General features: G+C 37.0%; 1 pseudogene; it reads left to right on the top strand.

The window, feature by feature from the left end:
• Positions 1 to 5,755: 5,755 nt before the first annotated feature.
• Positions 5,756 to 14,301, top strand: LOC107522454 (small nuclear ribonucleoprotein G-like; annotated as a pseudogene).
• The last annotated feature ends 8,754 nt before the right edge of the window (positions 14,302 to 23,055 follow it).

Raw genomic sequence — 23,055 nt, 5'->3', positions numbered from 1 at the left:
GACATTTATTTTCATCTTTGAAATGCAGATACGTACTCAGTACTGCTTTAGCTGTGTCCCAAATATTTTGATAGGTTGTGTCTTCATTTTCATTTGTTTCCAGGAACATTTGAATTTCCTGCTTGAGTGAGTCTCTGACCCAGTGGTTCTTAAGGAGCATGTTGTTTAGTTTCCAAATTCTGTGTCTTTTAATAATTTTCCGTTTGTTGTTAAATGTTAGTTTTACTCCACTGTGGTCTGAGAAGATACTTGGGATGATTTCAATGCTCTTGAATTTATTGATGCTGTCTTTGTGGCCTAACATGTGGTCTATCCTTGAGTATGTGTTATGTGGATTTGAAAAGAAGATGTATTCCAGTTTTTTGGGGTGGAGGAGTCTGAAAATGTCCAAGAGGTCTAGTCTGTCGATCTCTTCATTCAATTCTCTTGTATCTTTATTGGTTCTCTGCTTTGTTAATCTGTCTAAGTGTGAGAGTGGGGTAATGAAGTCTCCCACTATTATTGTATTACTATTGATGTATTTTTGAAATTCTTTCAGTAGATGCTTAATGTATTTAGATGGTCCCTCGTTGGGTGCATAGATGTTAATAATTGTTAAGTCTTCTTGGCTGATTGATCCTCTAATCATTATGTAATGTCCTTGCCTATCTTTTATTACTTTATTTAATTTAAAATCTATCGTGTCTGAGATGAGAATGGCTGTTCCTGCCCTTTTTTGTGGTCCGTTAGCCTATATGAGAGTTTTCCATCCTTTCACTTTAAGTCTGTGTTTATCTTGTTGTGACAGATGGGATTCTTGCAAGCAGCATATGGTTGGGTTATGTTTTCTGATCCATATCCCCACTCTGTGCCTTTTGATGGGTGATTTTAAGCCATTGACATTTTTTGATATTATGGATTTAATGTATTGTAGTTCCATTGTTCTAAAAAAAAATTGTTTGCTCTGATATATTGCAAGTATTATAGTGATGTTCTTGTTTATAAGAGGTCTTTCAGAACCTCTTTCAGGGCTGGCTTGGTGATGGTTGCCTCCTTTAACTGTTGTTTATCTAAGAAGGTTTTGATCCCTCCATCTAGTTTGAATGAAAGTCTAGCAGGATATATTATCCTTGGTTGAAACCCTTTTTCATTCAGGGTTCGATAGATATTTTGCCACTCCCTTCTGTCTTTTAGAGTTTGAGTGGAGAAGTCTGCTGATAGTCTTATGGGTTTTCCCTTGTATGTGACTTTTTGTTTCTCTCTTGCAGCCTTCAGGATCCTTTCTTTATCCTTACTTCTTCTCATTGTGACTATAATGTGTCTTGGTGTCTTCAGGTCTGGGTTGATTCTGTTTGGTACTCTCTGGGCCTCTTGAATCTGGATATCCTTTCTGTTATTCAGGTCTGGGAAGTTTTCTTGTATTATTTCCTCTAGAATGTTTGCTTCCCCTTCCTCTCTTTCTTCCTCTGGCAGGCCAATTATACGAATGTTACTTCTTTTGAGATCATCCCATATGTCTCTGTTGTTGTTTTCAGTGTCTCTCAATCTCTTTTTAAGCTCTTTCACCTCTTTCTTAGTTTTCTCTAACTCATCCTCTGTCTGACTAATTCTGTTTTCTGCTTCTGTTAGTCTGCTTTCCCTTGCCTCAGCTTCTTTCTTCATTACAGCTATTTCAGCTTTCAGTTCTCTAATTGCCTCAAGATAATCAGTATTTTCCTTGGGGGTCTCAACTGTTGTTTCCCTAATACTGCCATTCCTTTCCTCCAATGTTGTTTTCATTTCTGTGATTAATAAGTTTATTATGGCTTGCATACTTTTCTTATCTATGGTTACTTCTGACTGATTTGTAGTTTCTTCTGAGCTCTTGTCTTCATTCATTGGAGTAGCAGTTTTATTTGTTTTTGATCTACCCATTTTTTTGATTTATGTGTTTCTTTTTTTTTATGCTCTGTTGTTCCTCAGTTGTTGTGTCTTGAGTACAAGTAACACTGTACTAAATACCTTTATGACAATTGCACTCACCAACCTCTGGAATTACAGTAGCAACTGAAGTAAGTATTGAAGTAGTTTAATCGTTACCAGTTAGCTAAATAATTTATCCAGTCCGTGAAAAAATAGTAACCAAATCCCAGTGAAGAAAGAGAAAATAAAGAGAGGATAGCAAGAATAGACAGTTATGCAAATCTACTATCCACTGTATATTCTAGGGGTAACAAGAGGGGAAAGGGAACTAGAGCAGAGATACACACATAGAGACTCCACTCTGAGTCAGATTTCTTCCCCACAATAATTCACAAATTCAGAAAGGCAAAGAAGACGGAAGAAGTGTATGACAAGATTAAAAAAAGAGAGAGAGAGAAAGACAAGAGAGAGAAAAGGGAGAAGATAAGAAAAAGAGTTGTAATTAAAGAGCAGTGCAAGGAAATTCCCAAATGTGTATCAGTGAATTCAAAAAAGCACCCTGTTTGGTGGTGTGGGGTATCCTGCTAGGAGCTGGTCCCCAGGGACTGCTTGGGGGGGGAGGTACGCTTGAAAACTAAAAGGAAGAAAAAAGAATTTTTTTCCCCTACTCTAATTCTTAACCCAAATTAAGTTATAGTCATCTCCTTGGTGTCACCACTAGGACCCCTTGTTGGCTGGCAGAAAATCCTACTGTTTACAGGAGATGTGTTCGGAGCTCAGTGGCTAGCAGCTTCTCAGTCCACCATTTTCCAGGAAACCCCCCCCCCCCGTCCAGACTTTTTTAAAGGATTTCTCGAAAATGAAAACTAGCTCCAAGTCCTTTGATCCAATGAGAGCTATACTTAAGAAGTCTTTGGATCCGCCCTCAGGGTCACGGTGGTCCCTGGAGACTCCCAAGAGAAAGCCCCCGAGGTATAGTGCTCCCTCTGGGTCCTCTGCCGGCCGCCCAGCAGCGCTCTACAACTGGTGGAGGACAGTGCCCGGTGCACCCGCCTTGCCCGCTGCCGCCTGGGAAGTCTGGAGCAGCCGCCCGCTAGTCCGTGCCACCTTTACTCTAATTCTTAGCCCAAATTAAATTATAGTCACTACCTTGGTGTCACCACTAGGACCCCTTATTGACTGGCCTGCTAAAGGCAGAAAATCCTACCGTTTCCAGAAGATGTGATCAGAGCTCACGCTGCTAGCAGCTTCTCAGTCTGCCATCTTCCTGGAACCCCAGGACCCATTTGTTAATGGGCCCTAAGATCTGTCAGTCTTAGTTACTACATCTACTAAAAAAGCTTCAGCTTCTCTTTATCCTAATTGCAACTGCCTTGCTCCAGGTTATTATTATCATTACTCTGGGGGCATTTCCTTTGCATCTCAGTGCTAATCAAAGTTTAGTTCACTGACCAGGAGTGTAAGCATAATTTGGAAGCTTACTAGAAATGCAAATCCTTGGATATCAACATAGAAATAATGTATAACAACCTCTGGGAGTAAGACCCACATCTATTTATACATATGACATATGGTTATATGGTTATTACATACATAATACATATGGTTATTTATACATATGACACAGAAATTATGCCCTTGTTTACAATCCATTCTTGTATAGTTACCCTAGGACTTTTCCCTTAGAAGCGAAATTTTTACTTTTCAAAAATTTTTGCTGGGTTCTTTTGACCTTAATTATAGTGTCTAGAATTTTTTTTTCTTAATTTGTTCTTTCCTTTCTACCTGTGCTCAACTTTTGTTTTTCTGTGTTTTCATATTTTAACCTTCATATTCTATTTGTTCTGAATACTATTCTATCTTGCTACACATACAGAAAAAAACTGTTGCAAAGTCTTCACATTCAAGCTGAGACCTGTCCTGGTTCCTGGTAGTCAGCTTAGATAACATTTCTTTTTTTTTTTTTTTCTTTTTTGCTTCCATTGAAATGTATATAGTCTTCTACTTAATGATCATCTTAACATATTTATTTTACTGTATTTTGCAATTGTGACTTCCCATTAAGAAGAAGGGTCAATGAGGGCAAAGCTATTTTGCTTTTATCTTTGAAGATCAGCACCTAAAACATGCATTAGATATTCACTGTATATTCCTGGAAGATAAGAAATTGAGTAAGTGTAAAATTTTTACCAGTGTAAAATTTTTTTCTAAATTCAGATGGTATTACATATACAAATCTGATTCACCACAATTATTATGTGTTGAACAAGCCAGAAATATATAATGAACAGATTTGTTATGGAATACAGTTCTTTGAACCACATCATATGTCACTGTATTAAATAGTAAAATATTTATAATATTTTCATTTTTCATATGGTAAAATAAAACATTAGCTCATTTTTCAGTAAGACTTTGTTATTTGAATAAATCATTTTTCTTTAACTGTGAAGGGAATTTTTAAGTTCTCATATTCTTTCCTCCAAGGTACTCTAGTAATCTCTAGAAATATTTGGCTACTACTTTGTCAAGGCTACACAATGGCTTTACTATTCCCAGTGATATTTTTGTTTTTGTTTTTCTATTTGATAGAGACAGAAAGAAACAAAGAGAGCTAGAGAGGGACAGAGGAGAGACACCTGCAGCATCACTTTACTACTTGTAGAGCTTTCCCCATAAAGGAAGGGACAGGACACTGAAACCCAGGTCTTCATGCATTAAAAAAAAAAAAAAGTATACACTCTACTGGGAATGCCACCACCTGGCTTCCGGTCATGTGGCTTTAGCAGGTTTCTGATTTAACAATGATTGAAGTTGTGATAATGACTTCATAAATTTCATGTTCTGGAAAACTGTGTCAATCAGGACCATTTAGATTTACTATGCATTTTATTTTGGCACCATACTAAGCAAACATTTTACTGTTAATCTTCATCAGCTGGATAAAACTGACACATTGAAAGAAATGTTATGCTTTTTGGGGATAATGGAGTTCTAAAATTAAAAGGGTTTAATTATGTGATGTCTGTATCCAATGACATGTGATAAATGAAGTCATTTCATTATTGTAGGTGTATTAGCAGAATCATCTGACAGGTGAATGACCAAAGATTCTCATTTAACTTCAACATTTCTTGTTAGTAGAATACACATATATGAAATTCCTCAAACTAGTTGAATCTATATGTGGCAAACATATATATGCTATGGATTATTTTAGTGATTTTTTAAAATTTCTTTATTGGGGGAGTAATGGTTTACAGTCAACAGTAAAATACCATAATTTGTACATGTCCCAGTTTTCCACTTAACAATACAATTCCCACTACGTCCTCCTCTGCCATCATGATCCAGGACCTGAACCACCACCCCCCTACCTCAGAGTCTTTTATTTTGGTGCAATATACCAACTCCAGTTTAAGTTCTGCTTAGTGTTTACATGTTGATCTTCTTTTTCAACTTCTGCCAATGAGTGAAATCCTCCCACATTCACCCTTCTCTTTCTGACTTATCTCACTTAACATGATTTCTTCAAACTCCATCCAAGGTGGGGTGAAGAAGGTGAACAACTACAACAACAATAAAACAACAAGGACAACAAAAAGGAATAAATAAATAAATATTAAAAAATAAAATAAACTGTGTTTTTCCTCAGTTGTACAGATATCATAATTAAGATACCTAAACACATCAACTTAAATGAATGTGTAGAATATTCTTTCACTAAGGCAGACATCCCTGGCAAGGATATTTCTGTAGACTTTGGTTTTTTGAGGTCTCCCATGTGGCAGATTGTTGGTACTCACTGCTATCCCTTTATTCCTTTCTTCCTTGATCCAAGCTTGCATGTATTTCCCAATATCCCTACAGTTGCATGTGCCTCTGTAACTGAGTTTTAGTTCATTAAATGTGAATGAAAGTGATGTGTGTCTCCACAGCATCTTTAGTCTCTTTTCCCCATCCTCTGGCTGCATGACATCTGGAAGAAGGCAATGGATTTCTCAGGACTTAGGGAAAGTCATGGACTCTAAGTTGTTTCCATGAAACAGAATCACTCACTTGCAGCTACCTCCAGATTTCCTCTTCCTGCAATGCCTCACTGACTTGTGTTATGATTAAGAAATATGATTTATTTTCTGCTGTTCTGATTTTAGGATTTATCTTTTACAATACGCTCATATTAGTTGCCTTAATTGATGCCATTGATATTTACATCTATTGCACTAATTTACATCTTTAAACTATTCATACATTTACACTATTTTACATCTAATTTACATGTATTACACAGTAACCAAAAGTCAGTCTTTCTCATCCTTGATGATAAACCCTAAGTATGGTTCAGAACCTGCTTAGAGATGATAACTTTAACAATAAAACAACAAAACTAGAAACCTGACAGTGATAAAAGCAATAAATGGCCAAGTTTTGCCTAAAGCATACACAGGCATTATTACTAATAGGGTTAGCCTTACTGTGAAATTAGTGAAAGCTAAACTAGGAAAATATGCAAGACTTAAAGAATCTAGACATGGGCTGGTAAGACTGTCCAGATTTCCATGTTTCTGAAGTAGGAAAGCTTCATAAGTAATGGATCAGTGCTGCGGTATTTCTCCATCTCTCTCTCTCTCTCTCTCTCTCTCTCTCTTCACCCCCTCTATCTCTCTGTCTCTGTCATTCCTGCCAAAAAATAATAGAAAAAATAATGGTAACTAGTAACAATGGTGCCATTGTGAAGGCAGCAAACTTCAATGATAATCCTGGTAGAAAAAAAAAAGGAAAGAAATTAAAGAAAAGAAAAAGAAAAACTTTTTTAAAAGTCTTGATATGCCTAAAATGAAGATAAAATCTGAAAATGAAAGAAACAAAAATTTTTTTTTTTGCCTCTAATGTTATCGCCTTGGGCTCAGTGCTGGCACTATGAACTCACTGCTCCTGGAGGCCATTGTTTCCATTTTGTTGCCCTTGTTTTTAATTATTGTTGCCATTGCTTTGTTGATGTTGCATGGGACAGAGATAAATTGAGAGAGGAGGGAAAGATAGACACCTGCAAACCTGCTTCACTGCTTTTGAAGTGACACCCCTGCAGGGGAGCAGCCAGGGGATCAAACTGGGATCCTAACACCAGTCCTTGCTCGTCACACCATGTCTGCTGCAGTCTGGCCCTGGCCAAAAAAAAAAAAAAAAATTCTTTGTTCATACCACTTTTAAAACCAAATAATTTTGACAGCAATTATCCAAAGGTAGCACATAGGTTAAGTTTGTTTGTTTGTTTTCAGAGCACAGCTGAAGTCTAGCTTCTGGTAGTACTGGGATTGAAGCTTTGTTGCCTCAAACATGAAGGTCTTTCTTTCTTCTTTCTTCTTTCTTTTTTTCTTTCTTCCTTTCTTTCCTTCTTTCTTTCTTTCATTTTTATTTACAAAAAAGGAAACACTGACAAAAAACACAGGATAAGAAGGATACTGCACACAATTGCCACCACCAGGACTCCGTATCCCATCCACTCCCCTGATAGCTTTCTTATTCTTTATCCCTCTGGGAGTATGGACCCAGGTTCATTATTGGGGTGCAGAATGTGAGAGGTTTGGCTTCTGTAATTGTTTTTCCGCTGAACATGGGCGTTGACAGGTCTATCCATACTTCCATCCTGTCTCTCTCTTTCCCTAGTGGGGCGGGGCTCTGTGGAATCTGAGCTCCAGGACACATTGGTGAGGTTGTCTGCCAAGGGAAGTTAGGGTACATAACCACTATACTATTTCCTAATTCCTTAGGTTAAGAACTCAGTCGCACAAGATTGTTCCCCCACTTCAGATGCTAGTTGTGATAGGTCCCCATATTATCACCCACTTTTGCAGGACTTGGTTACAATGTGAGATTTCCATGACCCCTACCTCCAATTATATCATTTCTATAATATGAGTGACTCATAGAATTCAGGGAAAATTTTACTATTTTTTTTAGTTTGTTATATTCTATTAGTATATTGTAAAGGATAGCTGTAAACAAGGACTTATGTAGTAGAATGCGCATTTTATAATATCTGAACACTTGTGTCCAAGTCCTGTTACCACACAGGAGCAACCTGACAAGGGGGAGAGATTTTATAAGCAGTGGAGTGGGACTGTAGTGTCTCTTTTGCTTTATCTCATTCTTTTTATTTTTTTAAGAATTTTTTTTTAGAAAGAGAGAGACTCCATCTCTCTCTCTTTCTCTTCTTTCTTTTCTTTTCTTTCTTTCTTTCTTCCCTTTTGTTGCCCTTTTTGTTTTATTGTTGTTGATGATGTCCTTGTTGGGTAGGACAGAGAAAAACGGAAAGAGGAGAGACAGAGAGGGAGAGAGAGAAAGATAGACACCTGCTGACCTACTTCACAACCTGTGAAGCGACTCTCCTGCAGGTGGGGAGCTGGGGGCTCAAACCGGGATCTTTATGCGGTCCTTGTGCTTTGCCCCATGTGTGTTTAATCTGCTGCACTATCACCTGACTCCCTGTCTCATTCTTGATTGCCCTCCCACATCCACTACCACTCCAGCCATCAATGTCACGAAAAAGGAATCTTCTAAGAGCTGTGAAATCATGCAGGTAGAGGAACCTGCTGGTGAAATAAATAAAGATAGTTGAAAAGATACATCCAATGAAGTCGATGAGGTCCAGAAGTGTCTTACATGTGGGTGCTTCTCATCCCAAACTGGCTGTGGCATGACACCTTCTTGTTATGTGTCTGTGCTTATCCAACTTGGAAGTTCTGCAAACCTCCTTAATTTAATTTTCATTGACTTCTCATTATAACAGAAAGATTGACTACTGATCACTGATGACTAGCACTTACTATATTTCAGTATTATAGAAGAACTGATGGGTGGAGGGAGGTCTCTAAAGGTTTTATATCCACAAAGCAGAACTTGGACTGGAGTTGGTGTATTATACCAAAGTAAAAGACCCTGGGGGTGGGGGGGAGGTCAGGAGAGGTTACCAATTAAAATAATATTTTAGGAGTTCAGAACCTTTGCACCTCAACCATATTTATTGATAATAGTGTAAATGTTGTACTGTTTTGTTGGTATTCTAATTTCTCAAACTATTCCAGTATGTGTTTGATAAATATGATATGTTGTCTTGGTACATTAAAGAGAAATCAGGATTGTGTACACACCAAAGACAAGTAAAACCATGGCTAATCTCCTAGTACCTAGTATTATCATTGGATTATTTTGTAAGGATAGGAATGAAGTCTAGGCATCTGAGTTTTCTCTAAACTCATGGAGTTAACAGTGTTCTTTATAGATATTCAACACTACTTTTTCTCTTTACTGAATATGTTAGCAAATGTATGATTCTTAGTAGCAATGTATTAATGCAGTTTTTATGCACTTCACAGAAAGTTAAATTTTCATTTAGCAATATGTTGATTCAACTTGTTCATCTTTTCACTCAATCCCTATGTTATTTATTTCTAGTAACTAGATCCCAGCCCTCCAGGAATTCAAAACTTAATGGGCTAATGAAGCAAATGATAAATGGCTGAGTTAAACACAGGGTATTAAAAGAGCATAGAGGTTGCATATGTAACCCAGTCAAAGAAGTAGAGGATAGCAAACAAAAGTAATTATTTAGGCAATTATTACCTAGGAATAGACAACCCAATCTGATTATTTGAACAGATGTATTTTGTAGCATATATTTTGTAAATGTAACCTAGACATTCTGGATCCATTCATATTCACTTTAAATAAAAGAGGGGAATTTTAGTATCACCTCTATGTCAGATATGTTTGAAGTTTTACTTGTGCTGAAATTAGAATTTGCAGCAATTCTGAAAAATTGATGCTCAGTTTGAGAGCTAAGAAAGTTGTACCAGGGCAGAGGGTAGATAGCATAATGGTTATGCAAACAGACTCTCATGCCTGAGGCTCCAAAGTCCCAGGTTCAATTCCCTGCACCACCATAAGCCTTGTGAGAGTTCTCCAGACTGCTCTCCAGAGAGGCTGGACCAATTTACATTCCCACCAGCAGTGGGAGCCTGAAATCTGATATGCAGGTGGATCCAAGTTATTGCCTGGGAAGATGATGTCATGGCTGGGAAAAGGACCACAAAGCTGGATTGGGGAAGAGAGTGGCTCACAAATATGGGATATAATATGGGATATATAGGGGTATAAATATTGTTGGCTGGAAACCCCATTGATTTGATGTGATCTGGGCCCATATTCAATTTAGGAGCCTGTATGACTTCTACATCCCTCTAGATCTGAGCTCACATTCTCTACCTTTGTTGATCCATGTTGAGGGCAAGGTCCTATGGGGGCCCACAAAGGGGTCTATTTTGTTGTTCCTGATAGAAATGACCGGTAACAATGGAGAGAGGGATTTATTCGAGTTCTAGGACAATCAAGTCTGTTTGGGAATCTCAGGACTCCCCAGTTAGGGCCCAGCTGGTGGGTTAATATACATTTTAAGATCTACTTTTCATTCATCACTTAACAGTTACTTAATTCAGTGATCAGCTGACTTAAATTAATTTTCAATTGGAAGTTTTATATACTCTTAAAACAAGCCTGACCAATATTTGCTTCATTTTAATAGAAATAAATAAATTTAATGAAACTTTTAAAATGCTGATGTTTACATAATGCTTTTTTACTATGGGAATTCTTGAAAAAAATCACTTAGAATTTGAAAAAAAACTAATGCAAATTAAGTCATGCCTTTCCTTTATACAGTGACAGTTGATTTTTGCTGTGAATGACATGATAATTAGCATTTTTCATTTTCCTATTGCCTTAGCTCATTTTTCCTTCTGATTTTGTTTTTGTCAGCATTTACGTACCTTTTCCTATCTATAACTTTCCCATTGCTTTGTCTGTGAGATTTCAGTAGGTTAAGTGTTTACTAGTATGGCTTCCATTAAAATATTTTCAGTTTTTTAGAAATATTTTAATTTATTTATTAGCTGAATTTCACCATTAAGCATTTATTTCCCCCCAAAAATAACATGAATACAACATTACGTGTTTTAATTTTAATTAATTGATCAAAATATTTTTTCTATTTTATTTTAATGAGAGAAAGATACATAGAAAGAGGGAGACTAGTGCACTGCTCATCTCTGCCTTATGACAGTGCCTTGGGTTATTCTTAGAACCTCAAAGGGAGTCTCAGGCATGAAAACATGAAAATCTTTTACATAACTACTGTGCTCTCTCCCCAGCCTCACAGTGAAGTCTTTTTTGACTCATCTGTAGAAATATGTGCCCGCTGCTTTTCCCTTGAATGACAAAAAATAGTTACGAATAACCCAAAACTCACTGAATGCTTTCATTTGGAACTTGGGGAAAGTGTTACATCGTCATTTAGCATGAACTACTTTGGTGAGAAAAGTTGAAATAATCTATTTTCCCCCTTGTGAATTTATTCTGCTGGTGGGAATATTAATTTATTTGTTGTTATTTATTATTATCCTTGAAAGCTCAATAAATAATTAAGTAGCTGGTTGCTCAGTAGTAAATTGCCTTGCTATGTTGTTGTACTGTTTATCAGTTTGGTACAATGTTCCCTCATGGCTCAGAAATTGTTCTCTTAAAAAGTATTACTGACCTTTGTGTAAGGTACTATGTTCCATTCTAGGTGTTGGGTTTCTAATTTGTAAACATTAATAACCTTTATATTTAATCAATTTTGTCCAAATTCTGTATCAATCAACTTTGTTGCATTGATCTTTGTATCCTCTCTTTTGCATTTAGTCTGATTATTTCCCTCAATGATTGAATTAATATTCACTGTATATTACATATGTTTATTAGATCTATACCTGCTTTGATACTCAGTTTGTTTTGCTAATTTTATCCTGTTATTATATATATATTTTTTTTCTTAAATGTATATATATACTGATCTTTTTCTTTTAAGCAACTGACTCTGTTCTGGTTTTGATGTCTTTAGTTCCCCTCAACAAGTACCCCACCTTTACCTAAATATGTTTACACAACTGTTGTGCAGTTGTCAAAAATCATGTTCATCTTTGACTTGGACCACTCTGTTCAGGTCTTCTGTTTACTTTGGAAGACTGAAAATTAGTTTTTCTTAGTTACCATCATTATATCCCCTTGAAACTAGGCTTTGGATGATGAGTGTTGATTTAACTTGTGTTACCATATGTGGGATCATGACATCTTGAGTGGAGTTAAAGTTATTCTCTGCTGGAGCATGAAATACTTTTCTCTTTTTTGAAACTCTATTAGTTTTGTACTAATTAACTTTCCTAGCCAGGTAGCAATGCTTTGAACCATACATCTCCACACCAATATCCTCTAGAAGGAAAGCAAATTATCCTGGCTTTTCCTACCTCAAAGTCCTGATATGTAAAATCTTCCTATTACAAGAACTTTTTTTTCTTTAACTCTAAAAATTGAGTCTTTATGGGAGCCGGGAGGTAGTGCACCGAGTTAAGCGTTCATAGTGCAAAAAGCAAGGACCAGCATAAGGTGGCTGGTTCAGGCTCCCAGCTCCCCACCTGTAGGGAGGTTGCTTCGCAAGCTGCAAAGCAGGTCTCTACAGGTGTCTATCTTTCTCTCCTCCTGTATTCCCCTCATCTCTCAATTTCTCTCTGTCCTATCCAACAACAACTACAGCAGCAGCAGCACAATAATAACAGTAACAATAGCAACAATAGGAAAATGGCTGCCAGGAGCAGTGGATTCCTAGTGCAGACACCAAGCCCCAGTGATAAACCTGGAGGCAAAAAAAAAAAGGTCTTTACAACCACCTAAGCAATGTTGCATAGTGGAAACCTGTTTGCTGATGAATGTATTTTGTACCTTTACTGTTTAATATGTAGCCACTAACTAGTTAAATGAGACTATTAAAATACTTAAAATCTTATTAGTGGGGCCCAGGTGGTGGTGTGCCTAGTTGAATACACACAAGTGCTCAAGCAGGTTTCAAGCTCCCAGTACCCACATAAAGGAGGAAGCTTCCGAAGGGGTGAAGTAATTCTGCAGGTTTCTCTCTCCTTCCTATTTCTCCCTTTCATCTTATTTATGTGTTTTTGTTCAAAATGTTACTAATGTGATTAAAAACTAATGTGATTAAAAACTGTTACTAATGTGATTAATGTTACTAATGTGATTTTATCTCAGTTAATTTACAATATTAGTCTGTGATGCTGGCACATTTTTTCCTTTTTATTTTCTTTATATTTTTATTAAATAGGACAGTTAGAAATCGAAATCGGGTGGTGGCGAGTGGAGACAGAAAGGGAAAGAAAGAGAGTCAATTGAAGACCTGCTTCACACCTCCTGAAGAGTCCTCCCTGCAGGTGGGGAGCAGGGCCTCCAACCCAGGTCTTTGTAGCTTCTGTTTTTAAGCACTCAACAAGGAATGCTTAGATTTTAGCATGCATAACAAGTTCTTGTAAATGAACTCCTTATTCTCATTTAGTAGGTTTAGGATCTTTCTAGTAAAGTTGATGCTGCCTGTCTTAAGCATCACATTTAGAAAAGCAACTATTTCTACAGATTAAGAACACACCCTTCATGGAATTATCTCAGGAAATATGCCAACTGGTACAAAATAGTGCTGTGTAACAAGATCCAGTCTCAGGAATCAACTAACAGCATGTAGTTAAAGTCTATTAACTTATCCATCTCTTAATTTTTACTTGGCAAATTCTAGCAAGGGCATACTTTTTAAAAATTTTTTTATATTTATTTTCCCTTTTGTTGCCCTTGTTTCTTTTTGTAATTGTTGTTGCAGTTATTATTGTTGTTATTGATGTCGTTGTTGGATAGGACAGAGAGAAATGGAGAGAAAAGGGGAAGGCAAAGAAGGGGAGAGAAAGATAGACACCTGCAGACCTGCTTCACCGCCTGTGAAGTGACCCCTCTGCATGTAGGGAGCTGGGGGCTCGAACTTGGATCCTTACACCAGTCAATGCTTTTTGCTCCATGTGTGCCTAACCCACTGCACCACCTCCCGGCCCCCTATCAAAAGTATTTTTAATTGTAAATAAAAGATCTAAAATAGCTTCTGTTGTGGAAGCAAGGGAGAAACCACAAATTTTGTCTGGAAAGTGTCTTTGAACTCATAGAGTAGACACCATGAGCAAGGCTCAACTTCCTGAATTGAAAAAGTTATGGACAAAAAGTTGTCATTGAAATTAAATGGCGGTAGACAAGTCCAAGGGATACTATGGGAATTTGTTTATCAGTCTTGTGAGAGATGAATGTGTGGAGATGGAAACTAGTGGGCAACAGAACAATATTGGAATGGTGGTAATTCATGGAAATAGCACTATCATGTTAGAAACCTTGGAATGTAAACACAATGACTGTTCAACAGGAAGTCGGTTGCATCCACATGTCCCCTCCTCCACTGCATCTTTTCACTTTGATATAAAAATTGGGTTGTGTATATTTTCTTACTGAGCTTTGTTAAATAAACTTTTGTAATAGTAAAAAAATAAATAATATACTCCCAGATTCCAAATTATAAACCATAGCAACCTCTTAGAATTGAAATTGTGTAGTTAATTGAGAAATTTTGGCATTTTTCATCTATCAGTTCCTTTACTCAGTTTTTTAAAGTTTCTTTTGTGATTTAATATTGATTTACAAAATCATGCGATAGCAGGGGTATAATTCCACACTGTTCCCACCACCAGAGTTCTGTCTCTATTCCTTCTACTGGAAACTGCAGTACTTCCAAGGTCACAGATACGAGTTTTCTATTATTTCTATAACTATCCCTATGGTCCTGCTTTCTCTTCCTCTCTAAGTCACACCTACATCTATTGCTACTTCCAAATGTCATTCTTTTTTTGATCTTCTCTTCTGGGTCCTGACAGAATTAGTCAGAGACCTGTAGTCATCTTCCCCTAACATTTTCTCCCTTTGGGAATAGGGGCCAAAATTCTTTTTGGGGTGCAAAAGTTAGGAGTTCTGGCTTCTATAATTGCTTCTCTGTTGGATATGGACATTGGCAGGTTGATCCATAACCCCAGCCTGTTTCTCTTTCCCTAGTCGGGAAAGGAGAGGTGAGGTTCTAGGACACATTAGTGAGATCATCTGCCCAGGGAGGTCAGGATGGAATCAAAGTAGCATCTGCAACTTGGTGGCTAAAAGAAGGTAAGATATAAAGCAGTATAAATTTTTTAATAAACAGGAACCAAAAAGTAAGAATAGACAAGATGTGAATGGGGATCTTTGGGTGGAAAAGAGTGAGGAAATCTATCTTAGGTGTGTTCCTACGGGCCCATGACTTTAGTAATTTTTGCTTGAGTCTAAGAGCTAACATGTGGACTAAAAATATTGTCTGAGAAGATGGTGTCAGAGTTGAGAATAGGGCTAGAAAGCTGGATTAGGTCAGAAAGTAGCTCTGAAATTTAAAGAAAGTATGAAAATAAAATTAACTGTTTAACCCATCTATATGACCCAGGGTTCATATATGTTCACATTTAGCACAGGAGCCTGTCTAATCTCTGAGTTCCTGTCAGTCTGAGATCACTCTCCATAGCCACAACTGGGAACATTCTAGGCTCCACTCACTTCCAGACCAGTTTTCCTCAAGTAGGCAAAACCAGCCTCTCTTTAGAGAGTGGGGCCGGCCCTACCAGTTTCATCTAACCATATACTATCTTATGTATATTTTCTTGGCTAAACTAAATAACATAGAAAAATTGATTATTTATGTCATATATAGCAAGAATGTTTTCAGTAATATTTAGCACATTTTTCTTAGAGAGGTGGATGATATATTAAACTTAACATGTTAACTTTAAACATCCTCACTAAAATAGATTTTAATTCATCAAATCATAGGCCATTACTATTTCACGTTGTTCTATATCAGTTATCTATGATAATTCATTTTAGAGACTCTCCAACTTTTCTTTCTCAGCACAAATTTCATAGCCATCTATAAAAATCCCACAGGAACAGAAGCATTGAGTTTTCGTTGTGGTTTCTGTGGTTGTGATTAAACAACATTTAATGTAAATGCAATCTTTTTAAATTAATGAAGATTCTGCAAAAGAAAAATATGAAAGAAAATTAAGATAATATTTTTCTTGAAACATAATCCTGCAAAATGAAATTCCAAATCTAAAAAATGTGAATCATTATTTAGACATTACTGTCCTACTAAAATTTTTTTTTTTGTTTTATTACCCCCAGGATTATTGCTATGGCTTGGTGCCAACACTACAAATCCACACCTCCCAATGGCACTTTTTTTCATTCAGTTTTTTTTATTAGATGGAACAAAGATAAATTGAGAAAGGAGAGGGAGGTACAGAGAGAAAGAGAGACAACTACAAACCTGCTTCACACCTAGCAAAGTGTCTCCCTGTCGGTCAGGAGTGGGAGCTCTAGCAGGAACCTGGCACATAGTAATATGTGCATTTAATCAGGTGCACCACCATCACCAAGGTCCCTAGTGAATTATTTCTTTTTAAAATTTATTTATTTATTTATTGCCACCAGGCTGAATGCTAGGGCTCGGTGCCTGCACTAGGAACCCACTGCTCCTGGCAGCCTTTTTTTTTTTTTTTTTTTTTTTTGCCTCCAGGGTTATCGCTGGGGCTTGGTGCCAGCACTATGAATCCACTGCTCCTGGAGGCTATTTTTCTCATTTTGTTGTCCTTGTTGCCCTTGTTGTGGTTATGTTATTGTTGTTATAGTTGTTGTTGTTGGATAGGACAGAGAGAAATTGAGAGAGGAGGCGAAGAGGAGAGGAGGAGAGAAAGACACCTGCAGACCTGCTTCACTGCCTGTGAAGTAACCTAAAAAATGGGGAGTTGGGGGATCGAATCAAGATCCTTATGCAGGTCCTTGAGATTTGTGCCATGTGTGTTTAATCCGCTGTGCTACCACCCAGTCCCTCTGGCAGCTATTTTTTCCCTTTAATTTTTCTTTCTAATTTTTATTAGATAAGACTGAGAAATTGAGAGAGAGAGGACGGGGAGATAGAGAGAAGTAGAGACCTGCTTTGGGAAGCAGATCCTCTGCTGGTGGGGACCAGGGACTCAAATCCACTATGATGCTTGTGCATGGTATGCTTAACCAGGTGCGCCACCATCTGGCCCCCCAAATATTATTTCTGTGCATTAACTATCATCCTTCAGTGATTTTAGGTGTGATATAAAATTTTTTTGAAAACATTACCATTACTTTTTGGAGCTAATGATCCATTTTATATTTAATTATTAGCATGATTTTAAGTGATTACAAAATTTAACTATAGAGTGCCTATGAATGTGATTGCTGCAGGGATTCCCTTTCCCTGAGTTCACATCTAAGTTATAGATGATTCAGTTTCTTTCTAGAAGGATTTAGTTAGTAACATTATTTGAAAAGTTTGACATAGTTTCTCTATGCCTTATTTTAAAGTGCATTTTCTTTCTTTGTTTTAATATTAATCACTCCATTTTGTTGCCTTTGTTTTTTTATTGTTGTAGTTATTATTGTTGATGTTATTAATGGCATCATTGTTGGATAGGACAGAGAGAAATGGATAGAGGAGGGGAAGACGGGGGGGAGAGAAAATAGACGCCTGCAGACCTGCTTCATCGCTTGCGAAGTGACTCCCCGCAGGTGGGGAACTGGGGGCTCGAATCGGGATCCTTAGGGAAGTATATTTTCTAGTTAAGTGCTATAGTATAAAAGCTCTTTCTCTGAATTAACGTAATATTAATATTCAATTAAAGTCATAATTCTTAATTCTGGCTGGTGAACATTAAATATTGACTATTAAAAAGTTGGCATTTGATCATTCTTATTGAAATATAGGCCATTTTTACTGGTGAATATACTTTGCTGGAAAGTTTTTTACTGATATGATATAATTGGTTCCATTAAGTTATTATAATATAAACTGCATTCCCCTAAGGTCACTCTTGACTATACATAGGTAAAGAATTTCATCAGTTATATAAAAGTGTGTGTTGTCAGTAAAATGTATTATTGGGTAGGGGACTTCTAATTTGAGCAGATAGCTGAAAAAGTGTAGAAAAAGCAACATAATGCTGAAATAGATGACTTACAGACATTTACTACCAGTCATGCCCTTTTCAAATTGTCTCACTCATATTAAATTACCAGTTCTGATCATACTCTGGAGTCAATCCTATTATCATGCCCATTTTAAAACTGAAGAAACCTGAGCTCCTGGAGGTTAGGTAATTTTTTCAGTGTTCTACAGACAGTAAGTTAGAATTGGAGTTCATACACTGTAACTCTATGGTCGATAATTCTGACAAACATTCAAATTACCTAAATGTGTAGCTTCTGTCCATACCAATAAACTTTGTACTCATATAGCAACTGAACATTATTGTGAACACATAATAATTTTTTGTAATGAGCTATGTATGTGAAGGTGGTTTTCCAAATTCCCATTGTTCAATGATGTGACAGTCACAAAATTGTAACATTTTATGCCAGCAGTTGTCTCATACATCTACTTGTAACCCTTCATATAAACTGTTCCATTGTGGTTGATTTTAATCTTGTATTGGCATCATGGCCACTAAGATACACAATTCTAGTCATGTGGCAATCTCTACTGGGACTGGGTGGTGACACACACAGTTGAACATACATGTTACCATGTGCAAGGACTGGGGTTCAAGCCCTTGGTTCCCACTTGCAGGGGGGGAATGTTTTACAGGTGTTGAAAAGGTGCTACGGGTGTCTCTCTTTTTTCTCTTTTCTATCTCCCCTACCCCTCTAAATTTCTCTCTGTTCTGTCAAAATAAAAAAAAGAGGGAAAAAGCCCATCTGTACCATCTATAGAATTTGTCAGTTTGTGTAAGTACACTCTGTGGTATCTTCATAATGATAAATTGCATAACAAAACGTTTCTCAGAAGATATCCCTGGTGTTAGGTGACTCGAATCTTTAGGTACTTGGAATCAAATGACATGCAAAGCACGTGTCACAGATCAGAGAGTCTATAGCTTTATTTTGTTACCACAGACTCATTTTCTACAAGGTGGAATTTCTGATTTCCCTAATCATTCACTACTTAGCAGACCACACCAATAAATTAATGTAGCTTCATTTTTACCAACAATGATTGTTAAATTGTAAAGAGATATGTTCTGTTTTTTATTATGTTTAAACATACCGCTGCTTTTTGCAAAACAACAGCAAAACTCAGTGCCTATAAGCAGAATGTTTAGAGAATTATAATTTTATAACTGGATATATCAATTTCAGATCACTACCTCCCTCCACAGCAATGACAGTTCGCCCTGACCTTTGATGGCCACAATTTTAACTTTATTTAAAGTAGAAATTCTTGTGAACTAAGATGATGTCCATCAGTAGAGTACAGAATTTGCATGTTTGTGTCCATGGGTTTGATCCCTAGAACTGCATATGCCAGCACAGTGCTCTGTTCTTACTCTGTCATATATATGTAAATAACTTTAAATTTTAATGAACTAAATGGAAGCTAGGTGTTTCCTAGTGCAGGGTTAGCCTGGTACGTGTTTGTGACTGTTGTCTTTGGGTTGAAAAGATCAGATAGAACCAAAGGAATATTTCTAAGGTAACAGCAGTTTGTAAATCTTTTGATCAACAAGAAAAAGGATCATAGTTTCAAGATATAGGTACATGCATTAGAGTGAGTACAGGAAATTTCAAATTAAAAACATATCAGTTATGAGAGAAAAACATGCATTAATTATAAAGAAAAGACACCTCACTTTATAGGTAATAACTAAATCTGTCTTTCAAAACCTTGGTGCTGTGACCCAAGAGGATGCACTTTGGGTAGAGCCAGACTTGCAAGTATGAGGCCCTAAGTTTGATTTCTGTCATTGTCTATGCCAGAGTGATTTGCTGGTTCTCTCTACATACCACTTTTTATCATGTGTTAATAAATTAATGAAATGTATTTAAAGTTTTTCATTACCTAGTGTACTTTTCTATAAATACTCTTCTCAATGAAGAAGTATAAAAACAGAAAAAATGCATTAAGTACCATTTCTAGCATCAAAAAACAAGCGTTATTTTAATTCATAATTTCCTCACTTCCACTTCACTGATAGCACAGCCATTTGGGAAGCTTTGAAGTTCACTTTGGAAATCAAATTAAAATCTAACCACTTTTTCCAAATTCATTATCCTTCAGCTTTCTTATGCAACTCAAGACTCCCTCTTACCCAGAACACTTTCAAACTGTGCCTGTAAATGTCCATGGCTTCCACTCTGAACCACGCTGAGACTTGCTGCAGGGGATTTTTAATCAGATGTGAGATCATATCTCTCTATCCTGCTTAAAACCCAATTTAGTGAGAAAAAAAATCATTATAACCTACAAATTTTGTTACTAAACACAAGCTCCTTTTCCCTATGCCCCCTTTCCTCCTTCCCTCCTCCCTCCCTCCCTTCCTTCTTCTCTTCCTTCCTCCCTTCCTTCTTTCCTTCTTTACTTTCTAACATAGAGACAGAGTAGTCAAAGAGGCAAAGAATGAAAGAAACCATAGCATTAAGGCTTCCTTAAGTGGTTGCTGAGCTTAAACCTAGGTGCCCCAATGGTAAACCATCATACTATCCAAGTGAGTTAGTTCACTGGCCCTACAAACATCTTCCAAAGTTGCTAATCCTGAATGATCATAGCTTTCTCCAACCCATCTTATTTTTTCTTACTTCCCCCTTTCTGTGAGATGCTTACTAAATTTAATTATATGGTTCTCTAATTAACCCCTTCACACTCAGAGTCTTTGCACTATTTTTCCCTTGGCCCAGACAAAATGTCTCTTCACAAGTCACTTAAATTCTTGGCTAAATCTGTTTCATGTCTCCGTAAAACAACTCCATTCAGATAAAACTTTGTTGAACTGCTATTTAAAGCTGGTCCCTGCATAACTTCATGTCACATCACCCTGTTTCTGTTCTTTATCACAATTCCCACAGCTTAAATGGTCTCACTTTTATGTTTGCCTATCCCAAACTTTGCCAAAGAACTCAGTTTGCTTTTTTAAATCAATTTCAATATCACTTTATTGAGAAAATGCTAATTAAAAGGATTTCTTTTTGTTGTCACAAAGAAACATTTCCACATTGCCCCAAGGTAGGTATAAGTACATTTTACCCTTAGCCAAACCCGTTTTACCTTTTTAAATTTTTGGGGGGGAATAAAATAAGTCAAGAGGTATGGGACCAGGACTATGACCATGAAGAAATAGTTTAAAAATGTTCATTGTATGTTTGTTAGAATAGACCTTCTGGAGGAAATTATATTGGAGCTGAACTCTACCCCAAATGCATTAGGCACACCTTAATAAAATTATAAAGGCATAATAAATGACTGCTTATACATAGACATAGTGCACTTGCGTGTGATACTTTGTATTACACTTCAATGGAAACACTTTTGTTTGTTAGTCTTCAAGATTAGTAATGTGGTCATAATTAAGATGGGAAAATAGATTTGTATGTAAAGTCACACACTCAAATAGTACAGAAGTTTAAATAGGGGTCAGGTGGTAGTACAGAAGGTTAAACACACATGGTGTCAAGCACAAGGACCGATGTAAGGATCTTGGTTTGAGCCCCTGGCTCCCCACCTGCAGGGTAGTTGCTTCACAGGCAGTGAAGCAGGTCGGCAGGTGTCTATCTTTCCCTCTATTTCTCTCTGTCCTATCCAACAATGATGACATCAATAACAACAATAATAATAGCCACAAGGATGATAAAACAACAAGAGCAACAAAAGGGGAAAGGAAAAAAAGCCTCCAGGAGCAGTGGATTCGTGGTGCAGGCACCGAGCTTCAGCTATAACCCTATGCCCTGTGCGGGGCTAGCTTCGCTTGAGAGAGAGGAGGAACTCGTGGTGGTGTGGTAATACAATTCTTTATTGATGCGGATGCCCCAGAGTTGGGTGTGAGCTCAACAGGTTTAGGCCACGTGGAGCTAGCAAAATGCCTCCCACTATGCACATCAGCCCTTCTCCAGGTCTTCTCCAGGTTGGGACACAGAAGAGAAAAAAGGGTGAAACCAGAACAGCAGCGGGCTTTATAGGGTAAAATCAGAAGTGGCAAGTTGGAATGGGATTGGCTAGGAAAGCAGGTGAAGAGAAGCAAAAGGCATGCTGGGAAGGAGGAAGCATCCTTAGCAACTGTTGAGATGGTTTTAACTGAATTAGCAATACTCTGAGGGGATAACATGGTGGGGATCTTTCAGGCAAAACAATGATTATGTAAATGGACCATAGTGTGAGAGCAATGGAGCATGGAGCAGAGCAGGGGGGTTCTGACTTTAAGGCCTGACAACCCTGGATGCTAAAAAAAAAAAAGCAGAAGAAGTTTAAATAGTAGTCTATCTTGGTCTTCAATGTCAGATTCTCGGTGAGGTCACTGTTAGATTAATTAAACAGTCTTTATGGTTGTAGTGCTTCTACATACTTATTCTATCACAATGTGAGATAATCAGCCTACAATGGCAATTAAAATGCTTTTATTAAAAGCAGATGTGTTCTTTGGAAACTGAAATAATTAAAAAGTGAAATATCACATATTTAATTATCCCATTATTTATTTATTGGATAGAGAAAGAGAAATCGAGAGGGAAAGAGGAGTTAGAAAGCAAGAGAGACAGAGAGGCACCTGAAGCACTTCTTCACTGTTCCTGAACCCACACTCCCCACAAGGATGGACTCTAGGCTTGAACCCAAATCCTTCCACATAGTAATATGTGCCACAGGCTGGACTATAGCCTTGCTTTTCAATTTGGGTTGGGTCTTAAATTTGAGGTAGTTATCATAAAATTTAATTAAGGCTAGCATTATTTTAAGGAAAACAATATATTCAATTTTTTTTAATTTAGAATTACCAGCAATATCATTTATAGCTTCTTGCCTAAGTTTCCATCTCATAAACCCCTTATGGATATAGAGAGTATTTGAATTTTTGCAAATTATTCTGAGAAGGTGAGTTACGTGTTTATTTTGACTGTAGCTATTATCTGACCTAAAGAGTAGGTTGTTTAATGGTTGTATTCTATAGAAATAATGAAGAGATCACTAGTTATAATTTAATGGAAAAGGTAAATATACAAAAACAGCTTAATTAAATATAGATAATGAGAATTGAGGAATTCTAGAGTATCTGCAAAGGACTGGGCATGTTTTTTATAGAGGTATTGCTATAGGGTATGTTTTCTAATTGTCTTTAA

Source organism: Erinaceus europaeus, chromosome 18 (genome assembly GCF_950295315.1).
Source record: "Erinaceus europaeus chromosome 18, mEriEur2.1, whole genome shotgun sequence".
Taxonomy (NCBI): domain Eukaryota; kingdom Metazoa; phylum Chordata; class Mammalia; order Eulipotyphla; family Erinaceidae; genus Erinaceus; species Erinaceus europaeus.
Note: the sequence above shows the minus strand (reverse complement) of the source record. Positions and strands in the feature narration are given on the sequence as shown.